This window comes from Rattus norvegicus, chromosome 18 (genome assembly GCF_036323735.1).
Source record: "Rattus norvegicus strain BN/NHsdMcwi chromosome 18, GRCr8, whole genome shotgun sequence".
NCBI classification, from domain to species: Eukaryota; Metazoa; Chordata; class Mammalia; order Rodentia; family Muridae; genus Rattus; species Rattus norvegicus.
In genome coordinates, this window is record NC_086036.1 from 18,262,507 (window position 1) to 18,273,601 (window position 11,095).

The 11,095-nt window shown below is 36.2% G+C and overlaps 1 long non-coding RNA gene across 1 annotated transcript; it reads left to right on the forward strand.

Annotated features, from left to right (window-relative positions):
• Window positions 1-2,349: 2,349 nt before the first annotated feature.
• Window positions 2,350-6,541, forward strand: LOC134482999 (uncharacterized). Its single transcript, XR_010059784.1, has 2 exons — window positions 2,350-2,562; window positions 6,150-6,541. It is a non-coding gene; the product is annotated as an uncharacterized LOC134482999 (long non-coding RNA).
• The last annotated feature ends 4,554 nt before the right edge of the window (window positions 6,542-11,095 follow it).

Genomic DNA, 11,095 nt, shown 5'->3' on the forward strand with positions numbered 1-11,095 from the left:
CAGTTTGCTCATACTCTCTTTTCCACTAACATGTCTGTCAACATGATGTGGCCATAGTCCCCCCAGTCATGGATCAAAATACACTATTTTTTTAAAAGATTATTTTGTCAGGTATTTTGTCATTGCAATGAGAAATCTAAGTAATAAAGTATTTTATTCATGGCTACAGTAATTAAGGTAGTTTGTTATTATAATGATAGAAATAATTCAGTAAAACAGAATATAGACTCCACAAACATACACATATATATGAAACTGATTTTAATAATAATGCAAATTAAATTTTAGAGAAAGAACAGTTTCTCCACAGGAAAACTAGAACAAATGAATATTTATGTGCTAAGCAAAGTGAACAATGATTCATTCCTTAATCAGATACTAAAATTTTAACCAACATTATTTTAAATGTAGTGTCGGAAATGTTGCTATGTCTAGACCCACCCATAAAAATCTTTTAATGGATATTAGGATGATAATAAAAGGATAATCCCTAGACGGGAAACATATTGGTGTAAATAAAAACTGATTTATGTTTAAAATATATTTAAAACACTAAAGCATGAGTGAAAACATTCCAGGATATTTGAGCCAGGATTGCTCTGTACATGGCACAATGGTGTAAAATAAGTTTCGGAAATATACTCGACTTCATTGAAAATCAAAATTATTTTGAAAATGCTTTTATACACATTATAGAATTGCTGAAATTGGAACAACTAACAATTTCAAATATTTCCAGGTTATGGAAGAACTATGAGTTCACATATGCTGTTTTTGAAAAACATACATTTTTGCTACCAGTTTGGAAAATCATCACAGAGCCATCGTGAATCCAAAGCATACACGTGACCACACAGAGGTCTATAGACAAATGTTCTAAATAGCTTTACTTGCAAGCAGTCTAAACTGAAACCTGACCTCCAAGTCTGAAAGACAGAAACAAAATGTGACTCACCGACACAAAGGAAATGAGTTCTTCTGGAGCTTCAAATGTGATGTCAGAGTGAAAGGATGTAGACCAAGGCTAGAGAGAAGCTTCAGCCAGTATTTGCCACACAAGTATGAGAACGTGAGTTCTATCCACAGCTCTCACAAAATAAATCTGAGCACTGGAGAAAGTGTTTACAAACTGAATGCTAGGAAGGCAGCCAGAGAATCTCTAGTGTTTTCTACTAACCCTATCTGTGATAACCTGTTTCAAATAATTAGGAGAGTGACTAAGGAAGATAAATGCTATTGCTGCCTGACTTCCAGATGCACACGCATGTATACATGTGCACACACACACACGCACACACAAGTGCATATCTAAGCATATCTGTATACATGTACATATAATCATACATGCATATTTATATATAACTATATATGTTTATTATACAATATAACTAAATATATAATATATTATATGTAATATAATATATAATATGTAAATATAAGTATATGTTATATATGTAAATATAAGTATATATTATATACATATGCAATTATTCAATTTAGGTAGATTACAAATTCAAATTTATGTACAATAACAAAGAAGGAAAACAGTGTCCTCTTGGAATGAAAGTTGAGGGAAGCACAGTGTGGAAGAGACCAACTTTCAGATATATAGAGAGACTTGTGAGGATGGATCTTTTCTCGATCCTCATTGAGGCAATAATTTCCAAAGTGTATACATATTTCTGATATTGAAGACTTTTTGCATTGATATATGTAGCTCATTCTGCTTAAACATTCAGTGATCTTGTGCTAGAAGCTATGTCTGTGCTTGTCCTGGTACGGAAGCAGAAGAGAATATATATGAAAAATAAAGATGATGTACTTTGTGGGTAGCTTTGTGATATTTTTCAATATACCCAGTGAGTTGGAGAATATGGTTATGAGGTCAATAAAGGCAGTGTATGCAGTACCATTTCAGATTTGCTATTTTTCCTGTTTTCATCTCTGTTCAGCCCTACTGGTCCATAACCTCCACACTCATTTTCTTGGAGAGAATAGATTCAGATTCTCTTGTTTTGCAAAGATACTACAAGAGAATATATTGGAGTCTCTACGAAAAGTACAAGCTTCCTTAAAATTATCAGGTGACAACAGAATTCTGCAGGAGGAATTGTAAAGAGCAAAGATAAAAACATAGGGTCTGACATTACCAATAGAACTGATCTTTGATAATAAAGTTGATGATATTATTATTATTATCATCATTATTATTATTAAATACACTTGTACTTTATCAGAATTTGATGTATTAACTGTATACAATTTTAACAGCTCTCATCAAATATTTGTCTTCCAAACAAGCTTATGACATCAACATTCCTTTAAGACAGAGGGGACTATGATGTCAGCACTGTTGACGTCCTAGATCATGTGGTTTGTTTTCTTGATACCTGATATATAGCATGACAAGGAATGTGTTCACATACCCCGTGTGCTAGTGTGGAAGCAATGATTGATGTTGCCATTTAAGGGCATATGAATGCAGGGAAGACTGTTTCCTAATACATTCTGTGTCCATTTCTGCCTTCAACAAAGCAAGCCACTCTGAAAAATGGAACCCGGGTAAGACAAATGACTTTCGTGGGCATGAAACATGGGAAATTGTCTTCACCATAAAATTAGGCCCTCGGTAGGATGAGATGTTGAATGAATTGGCTTTTGTGGAGAATAAGGTATACGACAACTCTAAGTAGCTTCTCTCCACATAAGCCCTGCATGCAGGAAGCACAAATACATAGCCAGAATACAAAGTCTTTATCATGGAAAAACCTACTGCTCACTCCACTCATGGTGCGAAGAGGTTTGTTGAATCAGTTGTTCACTGGTGGCTAACTGGCCTTTGGATGGAAATGGTGTCATATTGGGATTCAGATCAATTACCATTGCTGCATGTGAGAATATGTGTTTCTCTTGCCTTTATATACACTTCATCTCCACACGAATGAATATTTTCTATTTTAACCTATTGAACAAGTGGATGGTTGTAAGAACTGATTCAAATCTTTAGAGACAGCTTTCTATTTGGGACTCATGAAATAATGGACTCTCTCAGGAGGTCCTCTCCCCAGAATGTAAATAATCTCAGTTTCCACAATTTTAGCTTGCCAAATATATTCACAGATTTCTCTATTGATCTTTCAACCAGTAATCTCTGAGTCTTGTTGTTTCCAGATCCCTGACTAATTTTTAGTCACTACTTATGAATGGCTGTCATTTGGTAACTCCAACCATCTCTTTTTACAATAAAAGTAGTTGACCATATAAATGGTGTAGGAATCTGTGTGTAGAGATAATTTGTCATCAATGTCTTTCAGACTTACTTCTGGGGTAAATTTCAGAAGAGAATAATTTTTTGCTTTGGTGGCAAGAAATAATCTGTTCACTCATGATTCTTTTGTTGTTACTTCTATTTACTTCTGATGTTGTATTTTAATTACATTTCTCTCTTCCCTTTTCTTCCTCAAAACTTTTTATATACCTGATGTATTTCTAAAACAGCCTCTTTTATATCAATTGTTATTATATGCATATATGTATTTGTATATGCATATAGTTCTCAATTCTAATTCTAACTTTCTGAGTCCTTGCCATGTTACTCGCATACATGTTTTCAAGTCTGAAACTTATCTTTGGGCAACCATTTGGTGTAGTCTTCCCTGAGAAGAGCTACCCTCTCACTCCTAGCTTTATTCAGACTTTTGTGTAGAGTCAAGACTGAATTGGGCTCTTCTCCAGAAATGTGAGTTGAACAAGGAGAACACCAGAAAGTATGGCTAGGCTACAGAAAAATGATAAATGAATATATTATATGTGTATCTACTTGGTTTACTTCTGTAGCAAGATGATGTTTCTTTAATGAGTGATAAGGGCTGCACTGTCTGTGGGTATAAAGACAAATGTATAAAGATTTTTTTTAGGGATTATGCTTATGTAGTACATTCGTAGTCGTAGATTCTCCTGCATTTACCTAGTTTTCCAGCACAGGTGTGGTATCCTTGTTGTTGGGTGGTCTTATGTCTAGACTGAGAATCGTTGACTGTCACTAAGGTATATGTACTACTATTGCACCCAAAGGTTTGCTTTGCTATGCTGGTCGTTCACATGTTTCCTTGGCATCATAGTTGGGTAGGGCTATTGATAACTTCCTTCTTCTAGAAAATTTCATATTGTCTATTGGTACCATAAATGTTAGTTCTCAGGGAAAGACTAATCAGGGCAGTTCCATATCAGAGTTTTCTGAGCCCTGTTTCTGAAATCTATGATGCCTTTTGCAGCTGCAACATACCTTCTACCTCAGGGGAGTACCCAAGTTCAGTGGCAATAGGGGGTACGGTTCAGGAATACATGCCCAAAACCCAAAAAATATTTTCTCCTTGTTTGTATTGGAGGCTTGGTTAAACTTTCTTTGACTCCGTGAGGGAGTGCTGTTAGCTCAGATGAGGAAAGACAATTAAAACTATATATTTAAACTTGTACATTGAATTATATGTGTTATGAGTTTTTTTGGTAGCTAACACTATGATTTACTACAAGCTTTTCAGCCATCTATATTGTTACTTTTAACTACTTGCCTTTTTCTATATTTACCCACCTACCTTTCCTAAAGAGTACTTCCTCCTTCATTTTCACTATTAAATCATGTGTTTTCTGCTATTTCTCTTTCCCCTCCTCCCACCGTCTCCTGAATTAACTTCCCTCCTTTCCATATGGTTCTCCCTTTTCACATTGACTGTCTCTGATCTGTGTTCTTTTTCCACTTCTATGCTAACCAATCATTTCAAGACCCTTTTGATATGCTCTACAGATATGACTGAAGAAGATGAAGTATAAGGGCTAAAATGATTTCTCAGAAGTTAAGAACACTTGATGATTCTCCAGAGAACCCAGGCTCAGTTCTCAGCACACACATTATACAATATACAATTATGTTTTACTCCAGATCTAGAGGACCTGATGCTGTCTTCAGATCTTGGTAAAAGGTCTTGGTCACAGCATGTACCATGACCTAGAAGCCACACATATATACACATAAATTAAAACTTAAAAAAGTAGAGATATAAAGCAAGATGATTTTTTTTCTTTGTGTGTTGTTGGAAGTGGGGTGTGTGTGTGTGTGTGTGTGTGTGTGTGTGTGCGTGTGTGTGTGAAATGTCAGAAGTATAGTAACTCTTCCCAGTTTACTGATGTCCAAATTCATTATATTATCTCACTGTTTGTTGAAGGCGAAAATAAATAAATTATTTGTAAAAACAGATGATTTCCTTGCAGATATTAACATTTCTTTATTCTGAGAACCTGGCAAGAAAAATGCAGAGCAATAACACAGATCTGAGACTGTGAGGCCATGAATACCTTTCAGTTGTTTTTGCTTCTGTTAAATCTGGTACTGGACAGCTAAAGTAAAGCCTTCAACATAGGGATAGCCTAATTATGCTAAGTACTGGGTGCACTCCATGGCCTGGCTTTTGAGTGAGTCCCTGGGAAAATCTATACCTTTGCAGTAGAGGACTGACAAGGTCATTTCTATAACTAACATTTAAAATAACGTATGATCTTCCGCGAAGACTTATTTAAGTCTTTAAACATAATTGTCTGAAACACAAATTTCAAGAATTGAATCAAACTTGTCTAAACACTGCAAAGAAGATGAAATATAGCAAAAGACAAAATTATCACAATTTGCGAGCAGGAATCAACTCACTCTATAAGACAGAGTAACTGTTCTCATGAACAAAGGAAAGAAGTTGATTTTTATAGACAGAAAAGACCTGAAGAAAGAAAAAAGAAAAATCCTTATTACATTACAATTTAAAAAACATAGTGGGGTTAAAGGCATACCTTAATATCCGAAAAAGGCCAATGTGAAGAAGCATGATAATAAACTCCATCTGCCTTAATCTATGTATCTGACGATAGCCTGTGATTTGATACTAACCACACAACAACGTCCCTATTCTTCTGTGCCCATTACTTACTCATACACAGTAATGTTGAGTGATTGCTCCTCCTTGTAGAATGGCGTTCCTACAATGTATTTCCATTAGCTTGAACATCTACATTTTGCTTGCAGGGATATTTTCTAAAAATGTTGAGATTTTTAGTGAACTGAGATGCTGTGGATGGCTCAGTGTGCCTCTGCTTTTTTAAAGGTGGACATCTGTGACAGCCTGGATCCCTGTTACATTGCATTCAGCGACATTTTTTCCCTACTGAGGACACATGGCTAATGAGACCTTGCTGTGGCCTTCACAATCATTGCAGCTGCCCTCTGGCCCGTGGTCATCTTTTCAGCCAAAGAGAACTTCCAGTAATGAGGAAGGCAAATGTTACTATGTGTGTACCAGCTATTAACAAATTTGTTCAACAAGCATTTCTTAACTGCCTATCAAGTATAGTTTCAAGTAGTACATGCTTTATGTATGACAATGGAGCCATAAATTTCAAGATGGAGAACATTAGGTACAGCACTGTTGCAGGGTAATAATGTGTCTCTTTCTACATTTTAACTAATTACAGAAAATATTAAACTATTTGAAATCTACTACAATCACTTTATTTATCATATTCTATTTATTTTATTTGTTGAGATTAGGTCATGTGTAGTCAAGCTGGTGTCAAAGAGATGATGACGAGCTTGAGTTGTTGATCCTCTTGCCTTCAAATCCTTAGTGGCAGGATTGCAGGTATTTACCACTGTGCCTGGTTTTATGTGGTTCTAAAGATGGAATCCAAGTCTTTGTACATGCTAGAAAAATGCTACCACTGAGCCACATTCAAGCCCTTGCTTCCTATTCATAATCTTTATCATATCTACTAAGAGTAAGTAAACACATAATGGAATTATCAATCATGAGCTCTGCAGTTTGTTTATCTCAAACTTTCCTTAAAGATCAGCTGTATGACTCATACAATTGACTAGTGCCAGAGCATTCTGTGAGTGAATTTCCTGTAGAGTTATGATTTTCTTTAAATATCCTTTCTTTGGAAACTTCTTCAACATTAAATTCTACTTCTAATAATCTATAGTGCAAATAATTTATGCATTAAATTTTGTTTACAAGTTTTCTATCAATTTTTAAGACACCGTGTATTGAAGTAAATCTAAACATTTCTAGATCCCATGTGTTGAAGATCCCTTGGGGTTTCTTATGAATATCAGTTACCCCAAACTGCAATAGAACTCTGCCCAGTGAATTGTGTCATTGTGGGGAAAAACCTACAGAGACAAGTTTGGTATTGGTCTCTACATCTGTCTCTCTGTCACCATCACAGTTAATCCTTATCTATATAGTAATTATTTGTTTATACTTATTATTTGTTTTAATACATCTCTTCTTTATATCCGGTGTTCCAGTGAATTGTAACTCTTACTTTAATGCTTTTGGTGATGTTGTTAAAACGTGTTGTGAGGTAGGCAGCAAGCATGCTTTAAACAACTACATGCTCAGGTTCCCTGATCTTTACTTTGCACATTTTATTTGCGTTTTCCAGACATTTTTATAAGCACTTTTTAAACCTTTTAAGTGTAGATAATTAAATAAAAAAACTTATATGCAGGAAAATGAGATGTAGTAATAAATGCAAATTATTTGAGGATAACTGCGCCTGTCACATACTCAGAAAGAAAAGTTAATATTATTACCACTAAGTAAATGGATAAAGCCATAAAGTTGTTCTTGTGTAATTAATGCACAGTAAGTATTATTTACTATTTACCCCAAAGTAACCTTTAAGAGAATTTACCTGTGAATTTCTATGAGTAGATGCATGACTTGTGAATATCGCCCTTCCTGTCATGAGGCCTCTTTACTTATTCTTCATTCGAAGCTACACTTCCACCGTGGAGGCAGCTGGCAGTCTGTTTGTTAAGAGATATTGCTACTATACCTCACACAGAGGGAGACTGAAGGGTACGATCATCTGACTCACTTTCTACTCCAGGTCAAGATTTAGTTAATTGACTCTAGTTCATTTGGCCCAGGGCATGTCCTCTGAGACATAGGCTATGGAGGCTAGCATCAGCTTATAGAAGCTTCAGTCCTATAGTGAGAGAAGAGGGATGAGGCTCTCCCAGTCACTGAATTCCCAGTGACCACGAACCAGCCACTGGCGGGTAATAACTTCCTCTCCCCTCTGACTTGGAATGCATTGCAGAGGCTGACCTAGAGGGGAAAGGCTTCATCTCCCAACATCAGCCAGTCTCATCTCATGGCAAAGGAAAAGCCCCTGGAGACATGCTCCCATCCATCATGTGGACAGCTTTGGCCAAAGTGCCCACTACATCACTGGCTTTAATAAAAAGTTGCTGGAGGCTGTGGAACCAGTGATAGATGCACAGCGCACCAGCCAGTGCCTCTGACGTCCTTCCAAGGTGGATGGTACTTAGGGAGGAAGAGGAAGGAAAGAAAGAGAAACAGTGAAGAGACCATTTTAAAATGCCCCTTAAAGGTGAATTTAAGGAACTGATATAAACTTCATACTGGATGTCTTCAGTCTGAGAAGCCAAAGTCTGGGAGGATAAATGACAACTGAACAAACAACATATAAAATAAAATGAGACACCTTAAACCTTGTCGATGCTGGAATTCAGACTACCTTTAAGAAGCGTAGAAGTTGAAACTAAACCTAGAAAAAGTGAAATAGGCACAGTGACCTTTTGGTACCACATAATTTGATGGATTTGAAAATGGTAAGAATATTTTTATTCATTATAGAACTCACATTATATGGATTTACTGTTATGTTCAAACGATAGAGAATTTCTCACACAAAGAATATTTAAATTTCATTCCCAGCAAAAATAGATTCTGCAAAAAATTTATGGGGATATGTTTTGTTTGTAATTTTGAATACAGTTTTGTTAAGGAATAATCAATTGCTCATCTCCCATAAAAATGTCACTCATTCCTACATAAGCTCTTGTTTCTGCCTCTAGGAGGTGGTTTATGGGACTCTGCACCTGAAATATTTCTTCTAATTGACTGAATGCCACTATTTTCAGTAACATAAATAATATAGCATTTTTCTCATGAATTATATACAAGTGAGCACTAATATTTTGGCTTAAGACATATTGGGCATAGAGATGTTTATATAAACTTGATTGAGTACACTATGACATGTTCAAATATCACTGCTTTCTACTACAGGTTAGTCAGGATAGGACCCAGAATCATAAGAGCTAATGTTCCTTCTTAATCCATTATAGGGTGGATTAGTTCAACATAAGGTTGCAGGCACACACAGCAGGACTCAGACCCTGACCTCCAGAGTTTCTTTAACAAACACTGAGAGTGATGGGAGAAGCAACAGATATTTCATTGAAGCCATAGAGTTACCATCAATAATAGGATACGTCATTTCTTAAATCAGAAAATATTGAGTAGATGCTACTTATGAGGTCAGAGAGATTCAAATGTGGAACTGATTATTATGGCGTCTATGTCTTTCATTGTGTATTTTGCACACTAAAATGGTGCCTGACTTCTGTGGACATTATGCTATAAATATGTATTAAGATAATTAGAAAAGATATCTTTGTGTTTAGACAACTATAAAATGTAGATAGAATATACCTTAAATAAAAGGTAAAATACTACAACAAAGGTGCAAAAATACTGTATTGTCTAATTATCATTTGTAACGTTTCTAAATTAATAATCAAAATTTTCCTACCAGGGAGACCAAGATATAGCTAGTGTTTCAACTTTCTGACTCACTTCTGAACTGATGAGGCTTCCTCAGGTCAGGAAGTTCAGATAGTGAAAATTTTCTTTTCCCTGAGCTTATGGGGGTCGATATCGACCATGATTCTTGAATGATTAAATGTATCAAAAGTAGATCAGCAAATCAGCACATGATTGCATAAGACTCAGATCCTCTAAGCATCATATTAAGGCCTGGTTTTGCACCCTGTTAATCCAGCACAATGGAGGGAGAGTCAGGCAGATCTTTATGAGTACCTGGCAGCCTGGTCTACAAAGCAAATTCCTGGAAAATCAGAGCTAATATACAGAGAGACCCTATTACAAAACACAAAACCAAAAAAAAAAAATCAACAAATAAACAAATGGAATCATAGCATCACCCTAAGACTAAGACACCAACCAAAGAACGTACACAGGTTGGTCCAAGTCCCCAAACACATATATAGCAGAGGACGTGTCTGGCCCCAGTGCGGGAGGATGTGCCTAGTTCTGTAAAGACTTAATACCACAGAGAAGGGGGATGCCCAGGGCCTATATCCTATTGGAGGTGAAGGAGAAGGGAATGCGTTCGGGAATTCTGGGGTTGAGGGAGAGGGAGAGAGGCAACATTTGGGGTGTAAATAAAAAATACTTTCAATACATTTGATTTCAAGCACCATAAAGAAAAAGTAGTTTATATATTTTGTTTCCTTTCTCCCAATTTCCTGACACATGCTATCAGTTCCTGGAGACATGGATCCTAAGCATATGTTAGGGCTGAGAACTGTGGCCCACATTTGAAGTCCTATTCTCTCTGTTAAGTCAGGACTTCCAGTATCAACTCAGTGCAGCTCAATGATGTCCTGCAGATCACAGAGGTGTCTACACTTTACATTTACACTGCAGTCCTGGCAGTCTATCTTCCACTCACTTTGGGCTTCTCTCCTGTTTTTGTGAGGTGCTTCCCTTTATATTAAGCCAAGATGATCATAGCTCCCTTCTCAGCACACAGAAATCAGGAGTTCAAGGTGTCAGGCAATCTTTCCTCAGTATCACCATATTTGACTGTTAATGAGTCTTTGGAAAAATCTGTTCTGGGAAAGTCTTCACCATATTCTCAGGGATGAATTCCTAATTAGAAATGGAGAATGAAGCCTCTTTATTGGGGTTTTTCTGTGCAAATATATTTACAAGCATCGTTCACAAAATAAAAGATGACCAAAGATTAAAATTGTCAAACATCCCAGATGAAGTAATTGGTTTAAACATATTTCCTTTCATACATATATCAGGCTCTTTTACCAGCTTCCCAGTGGCATCCATTGTTTTTAGTGCTACAAGTCTTTAATATTTCGTTACTAATACTTAAGAGCTGAGTAACATTAGACTTCAAACTCTTGATTAGATGA